Genomic DNA, 15,530 nt, shown 5'->3' on the forward strand with positions numbered 1-15,530 from the left:
GTAAGTCAGGCTTTTCACCGAAAATCTGGCCTTCCTTTAGTTTTGGCAAGGCTAATTTGACAGGACTATCCCTTTAAAGAAGTCCGCTACATAAAGGGACAGCCCATTTCACTAAAAGGGGAACTCTCTGTCGTTTTTGCTGAGATATCCGAGTATAAATGAAAAAGAGCTTAGTACAAGGAATAACAACAGTTCCACTCTTTACAACTCTTTAATATACATACTATAAAACACTGAAGGTTGATACGTTATGACTTAATATTTTCTCGAAAACGGCGTTCACCCCTTTTGGGCGTTTCTATTTTTAGCATCAGCTGTTGCAATACAAAGATTAGCTACTCAACGTATTGTTTCGCAGATGTGAGGAGCACACTTCCCGGCTGTGGTGAAAGGGCGGCGGTGGTCCGAAGCTAAGAAACGAGAGGAATGAGGAGGAATATGTCGGTGTGAGGACGTTTCTTTGTGTTCACCACAGCGAGGCTCCTATCGGTAAGTAGCTTTCATGTTGACAGAGAAGAGGTCGTGAATGCAGGCGTCTGTACCCACGGACAGCGCTGGCAACACCTAGTGTCAGTGTAAAATTCCCAACTACTCTCAGTGTATCAACAACTTACTGTAGCCTAGCTAACTGTCAACACAGTATTCCGTTAAATGACAGCGGGGGAAACAGCCAAAGGAGACTAGCTTGTTTTTATTATGAATTTGAACGAGTGTAGCCCGTTTGCGGAAATTCCTTTTTGCTGCAAACTTAAAGAGAAAGATGAAGCAACCGAAAACCGTTATTTAGGGGCGGCTACTGTTGGGTTTTCCATTCGGGCGCTCGTGCACTAACTGACGGGCCTTTCCTCCGTGTGTCAAACATTTTCCCGTGAGGACGAAACAAAAACACACTGCTTGTCTCTTCTCGTCAGTGAAGAATGTCTTTAAACCAAATATACCGTGTTTTTTTTTTCCCACCAACGCAGCTGTGTACAGTACAGACAGTGGCGTCCAGCACTGAAGCAGAGTGCACGTTTAACCGCTGGACACAAAGAACAGAGAGATTCTTCATGTATCAAATCATAGGATGAGATCATTCAGAAGCACCAGGCAGTCTACACATTCAAACACACACACACAGAGTCTGCACACACACACACACACAGAGACACGCGTTAATCACTATTAATAGCAAAGTGAAATCACCAGATAATTTAGCAGTCTGGAGACAGATCCTATTTATCCTGCCATCCTAACTAGGAAGAGTTATCAAGATAGATGGATACATTTTCCAATCAAGTATGGTATAAAATTGCTTATGTAATATATAATATTGCTTATATAGCCTAATTAATGATGCAAAATAGACGTCAGGCCTAATGCTAAAAGTAGAAATTGTTAACATGCTTATTGACTACGGGATTGAATTGCTATGTAAAAAAGGGGAATCTTCATTTCATTTTATTTTTTAAGCTGCATTTGTATGTAGTAATTTATTTTCAAATGGGTAGTTTAAAATATGTATTTAATTGACTCTCTGAAAGAAAGTATTCGGAACTATTTTTAACATTTGCATCAGTTTATAACAAGCAATTGAATTCGTTTTTCTGCTCTCAAGTTAATAAGTCGCATTTAGTTAGCTTTAAATGACTGATTGATTGAAATGTTTATTTCAAACATGTTTAAAAAAGCATAAAGAAAATAAAGTTATCATACAAATTCATAGAGACAAACACAAAATTAAAAAATAATGAAGTGATGAAATGGAAACGATAACAGGAAGAGCAGGAAGAAGTATAAACGTATTGTATCCCACCCCTTTAACATAGTGTAGACCAGTGTTACTCAACCATGCTCAACTAAAGAGCCAAACTGTTGAAAAAAAAAACCTTCGCAAGAGCCATAATCTAAGTGGTGAAAAGTGTCAAAAACAGCTTGAAGTAGCAATAAAAATAAGTTAAAGGAGGAAAAAAAAATATTCAAAAGTAGCAAAACATGGCAAAAAATGAGAGAAAAGTGACTAAAATGGGCAAAAAGCAGTCAAGAGTGGCAAAACATAGGAAACAAGTGGTATTTAATGGCAAAAAGTAGCTTTAATGGGCAAAATGGGATAATAGTGGCAAAAATGGGGAAAAAGTAGCAAAATGAAGTTGCAAAAATGGACAACAAAAAAGGGAACAAGTGGTATTTAATGGCGAAAGATAGCTTAAATAGGCATGAAGTGGTGATAAACGTGACAAAAAATAAGTGGCAAAAAATGGGCAAAAAAAGAAAAAAAAAAAGGTATTTAATAGAAAATCGTAGCTTAAATGGGTAAAAAGTGGCAAAAATTGATAAAAGTGGCAAAAAGTGACAACAAGAAGGGGCAAAAAATGGATTAATAAAAGGAAAAAGAAGTGGTTTTTAATGGCAAAGGTAGTTTAATTGGTTGGAAAGTGGCAAAAAAATAAATAAAAATGACCTATAAATGGGAAAAATGTGTGAAAAATTGGATAAATGGGACAATTAAGCTTGACAAAGCCTTTTAAATAAGTCTAGGAAACAAACTGATCACTGTGATTAATTTCTGAGGTCAGAGTCCCCTTTTTAAGTTTTTTTTTGGGGAATAATATTTTAAATTAAAACATAAAAGAGCCACAAATCATCACAAAAAAGACACACGTGGCTCCAGAGCCACACGTTGAGTATCACTGGTTTAGACTAATACCATCATTGTGCCTCCATATTAAAATAAATCCATATAATAATTTTTAACATTTTTCTTAAACACTTACTACATATTGATCTAACATGTATAACAACAATGTATAAATAATTCACAATATATATCACAATCATAAAGTGTAGTTCTATATGAGCACATTTAAAAACTGTTTTGTTTGTATATTCATCCTAATCAGAAATAATTGTCAGTCTTCTTATCAAAACATCGTTTTCCTCAATGCAGATTTGTGAATTCAGATGAAATGCAGCATATGCTGACATGTCATTCAACCATACCTGAAAACCTTTAAAGAAATAAATTAACCAAATCATTAATGCTTCAACAACTTGAAGACAGTGTCTCTGAAAATTAAAGCTAATATTTTCAGCTGAAAAAAACAAATAATTTTAATAGGTGAGGGTCAACGTAGAACAATACCAAAACAATAGAAAAATCAGTAAACACCAAGTAAGAATCAAACGCCTTCTTCATCCCTGTACCTCGAGAAATCATCTTCCCATTCTGCTTTTTGAAAAGGTTTCTGTTTGGTAATTCCTTTAGCTCCACATTCAAACTGTTATCAGACTCGTACTTGGTCTAGAAAAATTACATATCAGCGCATCCTCAGTTGCAAGTTAACTTAGGTTGAAAAAACAGCTGAATTCAGTTGCGTTATACCATGTAAAGCACCAGAAGTAGACAATAAATAATAAAGGTTCTGTGCATTTTACTAGTGATTAAAAATATGTCTAATCATTCTGAAACACATGATATTTAAGAGAAAATGAGGGCAGCCTCAATATTTTGAAATGTTGTCAATGTTTCTGTACAAATAAGAGATAAATGAGTTGATCTGTAAGAGTTTATTTGCATTTTTTTGATAACTGAAAACATATTATTGCTTAAAATTGGATTTGTAGGACATGCATTCTTGCTGTTATCAGTGCGGCATCAAAATATTTTGATTTTTACTTGAACCATACTAAAGTCAATTAATTCAAGACCATATAGTTCCTAGCTATATAGTTTACCTTGCTGTTAGTTTGAGGAAGAAACAGTAGATGCTAGGCCCAGTTCTCAGTGAAAAGATAGTTAGGCTAACTCTCAGAACCAATAACAGCCCACAAGAAAATCTATTTGAAGTGTAATGGTTAAATGGAGAATCAACGTTTTATCTGCTTCATCATATTTAAAGTGCATTTTTATTTTTTTTCATAAATGGGCCATTTATATTAGTGCCATTTTTATGTACATGTTAACATTGTACAGCTGGCTGTTAGGCATTTGCTCGATGTGGATTTGACTAAGGCATGACAGACAAAATGCAAGGTAAATATTTTGTATCTCATTTAGCTTAAAACAATCAAGACATGCTTTTTGGTCTGTATTGCTCATCCTTGACATTAGATGGGTTAAACCAACTAATACTAAAGAATCTGGGTTTCCTTTAGCTACTTCTTGTGAATACAAGCATTTTTCCTGGCCAGATTTGCAACAGTTATACAGGGTAGCTAATAGCTAGCTCCAATTTCATCTGACTGCATACAAATGGTGCAAGAGCATGTAAAATGTACACATGCTTCGTTTAAAAGCATTGCTCATTTGCATAAACTGACTTTCTGATCAGGTCAGGCTTTTGTTTTGTGTTTATTGCAAATCTCATTGCAATAAAATTCAAATCAACATGGGTAAGAAACTAAGCTTGATGAATAAGAATAAATAAATACTTTTTTATGTATTTACTCACATCATAGCTGGTGTTAATATATACATTATGTTGGAGATAACCTTCCTATTGAGGTAAAAAGGGGGGTAAACTAGTGGTTTTCATGGATAAAAATCTCTGTTAAACATGCCACAGTATCTGTAGTTGTTTTCCACTGCTTAGTCTTTCTTCAGCAGCTACTGTGCCACAACACATCATTCCTATCACTATGCTAATAATGCAATAGCTTTATTTCCTATCAGTCTTAAGTTTGTTTAATGAGATCTTAATACATCAGTCGTGAAGTAAATGTTTGGCATGCTGTTGATACAGTCTTTTTATTATTTTTTTAAATAAATAGCTTAATGTTCCATATATAGAAACTCAGCTGGCTCTGTGTTTTGCACACAAACACTTAACTTTGAACCAACAGGTTCCCTTGCCAGGTCAAAGCTTTCTCCTGATTCTCTGCCCCTTAAAGCTGACCGATTGTGCTTACCTCCAGCTTCATAGTTTTATTCTTGGACTTCACTAAGCTTCGCATGATTCAGCTCTTTGGGAATCAGCTTTTATCCGCTTGCCAGTTCTTGAATGAAACTATTAAGTTACGCCTACTAAGTCGTTTTTTGTTATTGTCAACAAATGGAAGCTTCTTGCATGTATCTAAATATATTGTTTCAGGCTCTGTTTTAGAATATGAGATTGGATCCTATTTATATTTGCAGAAACAAAAGAATGGAGCTGAATTTCAAAGTTTTGGTAAAGATTAGGCTTATTACCTGCTTATTGTAAGACAAAAATGTTTTAGTCTATCACTCACAAGCGATTTACACCCTAGACCAAGTAAGAAGGTAGTTATTTGTACTCGTGTGACCTGTTAAAAAACTCCCTGTTAACACTGTTTGCACTTTGTCCTCCCAGCCTAATGTTGTACAAGGTGTTAAAGATGCAATCTGTCACCTTTGTAGAAGATGTGATGAACAAACAGCTTCAGTTTGACTTTTTCTTTTGTTTTAGCTTAACTAAAATGAGAAGTGATTTAAAAGATGCCTAAGTACAGAGCATTATTAGCAAAGCTAAACTGCCCAATGGGCATCGGAAAAAAACAAACTGTTGTGGAAAAACTTTCAATTGTTAGGCAAGAGTAGTGGAAGACTAAGCTTAAGTATGAAAACAAAATATTGTTTTCCTTATTCCTAGCAGCCTTAAAAAGTGGAGAATGTTTCAAATATTACTGCTTCCCTCCTTGTGCACAAAGGATAAAGATAAAGAAAGCCCCACACAGGTTATTGCTTTCACTGCAGCTGCTTTAGTTGGGGAAAAATGCTTCTCAACTCTAATTAAAGATGTAGTTTTACAATAGTTATTCTGGAAGACTACACAATACATTAAAATGCATTTTTATTGCTTAAATTGTTTCCACAAATGAAATAAATGAAAATCAAGGGTAGTATTGGCCTAAGTAAAAAGTGTCTGCAGTAACATGAGACCATAAGTATGTCTTGAACTCTGTGACCTGTGTCTTAGCACCTCCTTTTGATGATTGATGTGTGTTGATATGAACACTATGCACAGGCCGGGTTGTGAACTGTTGTGTTCCTCCTTAAACACGTTCTGTGTGATATGTTGCTGCTTTGTTCCCATGTGAAGAAGGAAGTCCCTCTATCCTTTCTCATGGCAGTAAGTAGCCACTTCTCAAGAGCCCGGTGAGCTTTTAAGCAGGCAAAATGTGACGTCTAATACACTCCAGCTGCCTGTGTTGTTTATCACATTAAAACATCTGTTTTTGGTTGCATTTGGGCCTAAAGTTTGGTTGAAAGTTTTTTGTGTGTGTAAAAAAGATGTATCTTTAATGTTTAAACAATTATTTTTTAATGAACCATTAAAAAATCAACTCTTTGTCATAGTATGGATCATTCCAAATGTGTCATCTAAAAACCAATGCCATTTCAAAGTGTTTTTAAACTTTTTTTTATAGGAAAGGCCAAGACATAAGAAAATATGCGCGTTGTTTGTTACCATCTTTTAAATAGTATCCGTTGAATGGTTCAGTCGTTGACATGTATGGACTAGGGATGTCACGATACAAGAATTTTCAACCTCAGTATGATGCTACTTAAAATCAAATGATACTGATATCTGTTTGACAGAGATCTCTGTGCACAGTCTAGGTTCTGGGATGCTGGTTCTGGGGGCGAAGTAACCAAGGGAGGGAAATAATTCACCACACACTGAGAATTCTTCCTCATGGCTCCTCATGTTCACTCAGCATAATTAAACGGGCATACACAAGTGTGCTTAATACATGAGGTCACGCAACTGATCATCACAGCCTTTATTATTCAGCATAAATGATATAACAGCGTATAAGAAAGAGGAACAAGAAAACATGATAATGTGACAAGTACAGCGCATATATTTAAAAAAAAAAAAAGGAAATGCGTATAATTATAGACTGATACTTGTTTCAGTAACACAGCAAGTCCTGAGCAGCAAGCATTGAGTATTTCCTTGTTTGTAATCACCGAAAGTTGCAAACATCCTGCACACTTAGCTTTAAAAAGCACAAACCAGAAGTGTAATTGTACTGTATTTACTTTGCTGTGACATATTCTGCCAATGTGGAAACAGAAAGCTCCTGCAACACTTGTAATTTAGAGAAGAAGCTCATTAATCTGATGCATTTTGGTTTGTGGTATCAGGGTAGTCAAGGAAAGCATTGCAAGCATAATCTTCCAGTGTGGACAAACATATCTGTTAAACAATATCAATAAGGCCCTCTTTTTATAATTTCTTTGTCTCTTTAGGCTAAAGGATGATTGCAGAAAAAAAATGGCAAGTCCTCTATTCTCTAGGTTCTTGGTTTTCAACTGGTGAGTCAGAACCCAAAAGTGGGTTGTTGAAGTGTGCCAGGAAAAAACACTCATTTGCAAAAGTTTTATGTATGTGCCACAACCAGGGGGGTGGGGGCAGGGGCATTTCCTTTGTACAGGCTTTATAACCCCTGGTGATAGGCCACAGACTGTTTTAGGGTCCTTGGAATATCCACAGCATGATCAGGGGCTCTGAGCAACCCTTGTACCTGTATCCTTGGCTGTGCTTACTCCCCACATCCACTACTCTGCTTTAAAGGTGTGGACCTTGTTATTTTGCCAACAGATTATTTTCCCATCCCCTGGCAACATGCAAGGACATCCAGAGCACAGCCTGGGTTGTGTCAGTCCCCCTTTCTGCTTGATGGTTCTCTAAGGCAGGCATACTCACAATTTCAGCCTCAGTTTTTGGTCCAAACACACCTTTAAGCTCTGCATATGGCAGTTAGTCTTTGATATGTTTTTATTTTGAAGGACATGCCTCCATTTCTTTGGTTTGTTGCATCTTAAGTCCAAACTGCCCTCTTTTAATTTGAAACACTTGGTTTGAGAAATTTGGGTTGTGATTCATAAATAAGGAAGTGGTGTAGGGACTTGACACTAGACCTACTGGCATTGACTCTGTTCTTAAAGATTGTTTTTGGGCTTTTTTGGCCTCTTTTTGGATGGGACAGCTGAAAAGAAACAGGCCATGTATGTTGGCACCAGTTCCACCCAGCAAGCCAAACTTGTGTGCTTGCTGGCATTGTAAATGCTCCTTCACTTGTTAACATGGACACCGAAATGAAAATCAGGCCAAGGCTCACTTTAGACACAGCTGCCACGCACCTGGTCTAAAATCACTGTTAATTATGCATTTTGGTAGTGTTTCATATGGAAATGTATTTGACCACTTTTTTTGTCATAAATATATGACCAAATATCTGATATTTTGGTACTTTTTGATTGCTTTGGAACATAAAAAAATGCAGATTGTCTTATTATCCAAACAAAACATGAGTAAGAATCGAAGTATCAAAGATTTGGATAACTTTAACATAGACTTGTGCAGCATTTATCTGTTCTCAGCTATAATTACCTCATCAAACCTTTTTCCACTCTTGCGCTGTCATCCCTTGGCCCAATCTTGGTTTATTTAAAAATCTTGATTTAGTTGATTACCACTTTAAACTGTGGCATAAATATCTGCTTGTCAGCATAGTGCAAAATGTAAGAATTGAGATGGAGTGATGCATTTTGAGCGTAGTCCCATCTGTAGAACGAATAAAGCCTTTATGCTGAGGTCAGCAAATAAAAGGTTCTGGTCAGATTTTATAGTCTTAAAGTGAATTTCCTTTCCCTAATCTTAACCAGACCATGAAGCTGCCTAATACAATGTCATTTGAATTGTCAGAAACATTGGGATGTTGGAAAGCAAGATTGGATATTTTAGCCAAAAAAGAAAGGAATTTTAATGCTGATAAGTTAATTAACAATATATACTTTGGAATCCTGAAATGTCCTTTAGGACTTAAGTTATTTGATTGTATCTTAATATATCTTTGTTGAAAACACATGTTTCTAAGCTAATAGTACAGATTGTTTTCATATCTTCTAATATGCTAACTCTGCTCATGTGTTTATCAGGACAAAGGCTACCGGTAATTAGTGGCTCTACTTTATTCTCAAAGCTGGTTGACATAAACATAGGGTTCACCTGGCACTCATTGTTTTTGTGAAACTCCATAGCCTATAAAGCTGTAGAGTCAGCCACATCAGCCAGATGACTATATTTGGTTGGACACATGTTAAAATGTCTTTAACCAGGCTCCACTCCCAAAAAATGCTTGGTGTAAGCCATGTGTGTGGATTATTTTAGTCTCACACAATGATGAGTGGCATCTCATGGAATTGTTCACTCCACCGAGTAGACTAACAGAGGGGAATGCTGACACACCGCACACGCTTGTGATTTGGCACGGATACAGCTCAGCCACACCAGGCATGACTGCCGAGAAAACGCCTGGCAGGTACTCTGATTCCATTTGACTTGTTTTTCTATGCAGAGCCCACTGAAAGCCTGAAATGCTCCGGTGGCATACACTGTTGCTCTGTGATTTTATGAAAGCCAGCGTTTGACCTGACTGAAGAGGCTTTTGAACATCAGGAATCTGGCCTGGAAATTCTTTGCCTAACCTTGCTGTCTGGTTGCTGCAGAGTGACTGGCTGTGTGGCTGGCTGATTTTGGAGAGGAAGGAAACATCTTCCTTCCCTCCATTGTGCTGGGCAGGAAAGGATGGACCATAGCCAGCTGACAGCTGTTTCCTGGTGGATGGAGGAGGAATGGGTGCGTGGGTGTGTGGGTGTTGTGCTAGTAGTGAGTGAATGTGGCTTTTTGTGTCTAATTGGAACTGCTGGAATGATTTATGAGAATTACAAATCTCATCTGAAGGTTTCACAATGACATCTAGTAGATTAGCCATTTTTCAGATTCTGTTTCACTTTAAAATGTTCATACTACTGCTGCCCAAATTTTCAAAGCAACCCGTAAATGCACAGATCCTCCACTTTGTTCTGAATTTACATTAGCGGTTTCTAAAATAATTGAAAACTTACATGGGAAATTGTGCTTCTTAGTGTGAATTTAGGCCTTTGTGTATGTGGCAAATTCGCCTGTCTACTTTTGTTCAGCCACAGAAAGCAAAATCAAACTTTACAAGAAACCAGTTTCCTTACACTCACAGTATGTAGCAGCCACCAGAAGGGCTCTCAATAAAATACAATGAACAGGGAAGATGGATGGAGCTGAGTAGCATATCTCTGCTGGTCTAATTGGCTTGGAAATGTCTAGTTAGGCCACAACCGCATGAGAACAAGGTTGGGGGGAGGCCCCGTGCCACTTTATGCCTCTGCTCTATTCCCTCTTCTACCAGCCACAGCTGACTGAGAGTTTTTCTGAGAGAACATCTATTTTGTCCGTCTCTGCTGCTGTAGTAGCAGCTCTGTTTGAGAGCACAGTAAAAGAAATTAAGCACCACTTTTTGTAATAGCACCGCATTTTGTAAGCCACTAAGTGGTTAGGGTTAGGGCAAGGTAGTAGGGTATACCCTGGCACCCACCTCAAGTCCTAGGGTTACGGTTAGGTGTTTAGTCTAGAGCCCGAAAGGGGGGTTAGGTTTAGACATAAGTCACTAAGCGGTTAGTTAGAGCAAGGTAGTAGGGTAGGGCATGCCTTTGAGCCTACACTAAGTCCTGTGGTTAGGGTTATTACCTAATGCGGCGTTATTACATAATGTGGCGCTACAAGGTGTAAAATAAGTGGAAGGCCTCACCTGCTGGTGCAGCAGTACTGCTGCTCCTATTGTTTTTTCACATACCTGGTGAGTTGGGGAGGCGAGCCCCGAGCAGGCTGGCAGCTATGGTATCAAGCACCTTACCATGCAATGGCTTGCTGTTGATGTATTGCTGTGTGTGCTAGGGACAGTGGTTGCGATGCGATTGTTTGGCACTGGTGTGTTTTGGGCTTTGGCGACCGAGTATTCACCAGAGTGTAGAGATGAATCATGGTCCATCAAAGATAAGCAGCACTAGGGCTGGGTGATTATGGCAAAAATGAAAATTATGATTAAGTGAACTTTTTACCTCGATTATGATTAATGGATAATTATTCCACCCCCAACCTCCAACTCTGTTTGTTCTGTAAAATATTTGAATAATTTTAGAACAAACAACTGAAAGGAACAGGCACAGATGAACAATTTCTGGTTATTCATTGAAACCTTTGAAATCAAAACACACATCAGCTGAAATGAAAAATTTTTCATAAAAAGTCTAATTTTTAAAATTGAAATAATTAAAACAGCATGTTTACGTCGGTTAGAGGCTCTAAATGTTGGTTTTGATTATTTTTCAATTAATTGCCAAGCTCTAAGCAGCACAAAACACAGTTCATACAGGTCACATCCAGTTACAACCATAAAAAGTAAGGGCATTTCTGATAGGGAGACTGGTTACTAGTCTGACCAATAATGAGGCCGATATTTGGCCTTTTTGCCGTTTATTGGTATCAGCATTTTATTTTACAGATAATCAATAAAGCTAATTCATCAAATTGTGCAACTGTGGTTCCTCTTTAAGGTGCGTCTTCCCCTCTGGCTTTATTTTCTCTGCCCACAGTCTCGCTATATGTCCTTTATACAGTCTGATTAGCTAGATGTCACATGAGCACTAGCCAATCAGTATTTGATCCTGGGTGCATGGCATCACTTCCTGTGTTCTGGTCTCTGCTGTTTCTCATACTAATTGAGTGTGGCTAGATGTTTCATATTCCTTCATTTTTTGATTGTGTTATTTTACTTTTGCCACATTAAGTTCATTTTGTACGTCATAATAAATTCATATCAGTTCCAAATATATCAGTTATCTGTCTCATGAGCTACTTATAATCAGTATCTGTGTCGGCCCTCAGAAATCAATATTTGTCGACCACTTGTCTCTGACTCTGAAAACGGTTGTAAATTGTTGAGGTAATGTAAGTGCTCATCTTAAATACATAATTTGAGTGGTCACTTGTAACTAATGTAGACATATCAGTATAAAAATCTACATACTGGAGCTTTACAATGCCAAAAATATTTGATTCCTGTTTATTTCCTAAAGAAATAATAAATCCTGACTCGATTACATCCACAGTCTTCTCCTCTGCCTTTGTTGCTGCAGTTTTCTTTCTCTCTGTTTGTTATCACCTCCAACTGACCATCAGTGGGATAGTGTGAAACCTGCCGCAGGAATGGGTTCTGTCTCGCCTACTCACTTTCTCATGTACATGAGCATCTTTGGTGCAACTTAACTTCAGTGTTGACTCTACCCTTCCTTTGTCTTAAAATGCAAACACTGCAGAAACAACTCTGTTGAAGATGCCAGAATGGTGATTTGGGTGTCACGACTGATGAAATCCGCCCTGTCCATTTAGTCTGGGCCTGTTACAGATGATACCTAAGAGATCAGATCACTCAGTAGAAAGGGTTTGATTATTCTTTTCTTTTAAACACGCTTGAAGTGATGATTTTTAAGCTGGAAACAGCTGTCATTAGAAATAACAATGGAAAAACTGTCCAGAAATGGGGAGCACATGGTAAAATGGAGGTGTTTATTGTATTAACTCAACACCATATTGTACCATTTCTTTCAGCTCTGTCCTCATGTGCCCTCGCTTCCTCTCCCCTCATTCGTCTGTTTCCGATTTCTCTCAACCTCCTTTCCCTCTCCCCGCTTTTGCTTCCCTCCTGTGACTTGTTCTTTCTGTAGCACTCTCAATATTTGAGACCAGCTGTGCACTGAGATTTTCGTATGAGCCTGACCTAGCGTGACACATATTAAAGGTCCAGTGTGTAAAATCTGGAAACTATTAGCAGAAATGGAAATAATATTTTATGTATGTTTTCATTGTTGTATAATCGTGAAAAAAACATTAATCGTTGTGTTAAGTTTGATTATGAGCTCTTTTTATCTAAAGAGAGTATTTGGTCCCCTTTTACAATATCTTTGTAATTTCTACAGCAGCCCCGAAAGGATAGTACAGGCACTGTGCTATCCTGCTTCTTTGTTAAACCTCTCATATCGTAGCTACGAGATGTGTATTTCTGTTCTGAAAAGCCATAATTGCAAACTAGAGCAATCCATCTGTGTTGAAGCCATCATATTTCTCTGCCGGCTCTGTGGTTACAGTGGGCCTCTGAGGGTAGACGTCATTCCACTGTTTTCTGCTGCTAGGCCAAAACCAAGCTCACCGAAGCTCATTTTAGCTGCTTTTCCATCCAGTTGGGATATCTTTGCTCTGAATGACTTTGAAAAGAGCCCAGAACAGTGTCTTTTCAGCTACTTAACTCAACCCCACCCATTGTATTAGCAGCTGCAGCTTGCTCTTTTACTACTTTATTAAAAACATGCATACAATGATGTACAAATGCTGTCCATGTCCTAATGGAGAATCCCTAGCAGTTAAGAAGGGGTTGTTGATGACAGACGTGGCTGCATTTCCTGAGTCTGTAGCATCATGAAAGCCTTTTGTGGTTTTTCAATGCGAAGCTCTTATTATGAAGAAAGTGTTAGCCTGCCAGACCAGTAGCTTAGTAGTGGTAGTAGTAGTAGTTTTTTCAATCTCCAAACATTTTACACAGTATAGACATTTTAAACTGAGTCTATGGTCATGTGTTGACTAATGACTGAAAAGGCATAGGCAGAAACAAACTGCCTCTAAAAGCCTATCCTCCTTTTTTTTATCAGTTTAAGCAGCCAAATTTTAGAAATGCAAAGAAACAACGGATAGATCAGTCACACTTTTAAGCCTCAAAAACAGCTGTTTTCTTGAAAACCAAAAGTGACTGACAATTTTTTTTTTAATTTATGTTGTGATCATGTCTAAATGCAATGTAAAGTGTAACTCATAATATTTAATTATAGCATTGTTTTCAACTATGTTTTAATTCTACTAGCAGTGCTCTACTATGTCCAGGAGATGGAAAAACTCTGCTGTAATGCATGAGTATACAGTCAGCATTGTGTAGTAGTCACTGTAGTATTACTATTGTTAGTAGTAGTCACTGTAGTATTATTATTGTTAGTAGTAGTCACTGTAGTATTATTATTGTTAGTAGTAGTAGTCACTGTAGTATTATTATTGTTAGTAGTAGTCACTGTAGTATTATTATTGTTAGTAGTAGTCACTGTAGTATTACTATTGTTAGTAGTAGTCACTGTAGTATTATTATTGTTAGTAGTAGTAGTTACTGTAGTATTATTATTGTTAGTAGTAGTCACTGTAGTATTATTATTGTTAGTAGTAGTCACTGTAGTATTACTATTGTTAGTAGTAGTCACTGTAGTATTATTATTGTTAGTAGTAGTAGTTACTGTAGTATTATTATTGTTAGTAGTAGTAGTCACTGTAGTATTATTATTGTTAGTAGTAGTCACTGTAGTATTATTATTGTTAGTAGTAGTCACTGTAGTATTACTATTGTTAGTAGTAGTCACTGTAGTATTATTATTGTTAGTAGTAGTAGTTACTGTAGTATTATTATTGTTAGTAGTAGTAGTCACTGTAGTATTATTATTGTTAGTAGTAGTCACTGTAGTATTATTAGTAGTAGTCACTGTAGTATTACTATTGTTAGTAGTAGTCACTGTAGTATTATTATTGTTAGTAGTAGTAGTCACTGTAGTATTATTATTGTTAGTAGTAGTCACTGTAGTATTATTATTAGTAGTCACTGTAGTGTTATTATTGTTAGTAGTAGTCACTGTAGTATTATTATTGTTAGAAGTAGTCACTGTAGTATTATTATTGTTAGTAGTAGTCACTGTAGTATTATTAGTAGTCACTGTAGTATTATTATTGTTAGTAGTAGTCACTGTAGTATTATTATTGTTAGTAGTAGTCACTGTAGTATTATTAGTAGTCACTGTAGTATTATTATTGTTAGTAGTAGTCACTGTAGTATTATTATTGTTAGTAGTAGTCACTGCAGTATTATTATTGTTAGTAGTAGTCACTGTAGTATTATTATTGTTAGCAGTAGTCACTGTAGTATTATTATTGTTAGTAGTAGTCACTGTAGTATTATTATTGTTAGAAGTAGTCACTGTAGTATTATTATTGTTAGTAGTAGTCACTGTAGTATTATTAGTAGTCACTGTAGTATTATTATTGTTAGTAGTAGTCACTGTAGTATTATTATTGTTAGTAGTAGTCACTGTAGTATTATTATTGTTATTAGTAGTAGTAGTCACTGTAGTATTATTATTGTTAGTAGTAGTCACTGTAGTATTATTATTGTTAGTAGTAGTAGTCACTGTAGTATTATTATTGTTAGTAGTAGTCACTGTAGTATTATTATTGTTATTAGTAGTAGTAGTCACTGTAGTATTATTATTGTTAGTAGTAGTCACTGTAGTATTATTATTGTTAGTAGTAGTAGTCACTGTAGTATTATTATTGTTAGTAGTAGTCACTGTAGTATTATTATTAGTAGTCACTGTAGTATTATTATTGTTAGTAGTAGTCACTGTAGTATTATTATTGTTAGTAGTAGTCACTGTAGTATTATTATTGTTAGTAGTAGTAGTCACTGTAGTATTATTATTGTTAGTAGTAGTAGTCACTGTAGTATTATTATTGTTAGTAGTAGTCACTGTAGTATTATTATAGTTAGTAGTAGTCACTGTAGTATTATTATTGTTAGTAGTAGTGGTAGTCACTGTAGTATTATTGAACCAATTAGCGTATAGT

General features: G+C 36.5%; 1 protein-coding gene across 1 annotated transcript in view; it reads left to right on the forward strand.

The window, feature by feature from the left end:
• The first annotated feature begins 243 nt into the window (after positions 1 to 243).
• Positions 244 to 15,530, forward strand: part of mrasa (muscle RAS oncogene homolog a) — a 30,437-nt gene continuing 15,150 nt past the window's right edge. Inside the window, exon 1 of the mRNA XM_041806895.1 lies at positions 244 to 489. The gene's annotated coding sequence lies outside the window, so the exon portion shown is untranslated. The remainder of the gene's footprint in view (positions 490 to 15,530) is intronic.

Source organism: Cheilinus undulatus, linkage group 15, assembly GCF_018320785.1.
Source record: "Cheilinus undulatus linkage group 15, ASM1832078v1, whole genome shotgun sequence".
NCBI lineage: Eukaryota > Metazoa > Chordata > Actinopteri > Labriformes > Labridae > Cheilinus > Cheilinus undulatus.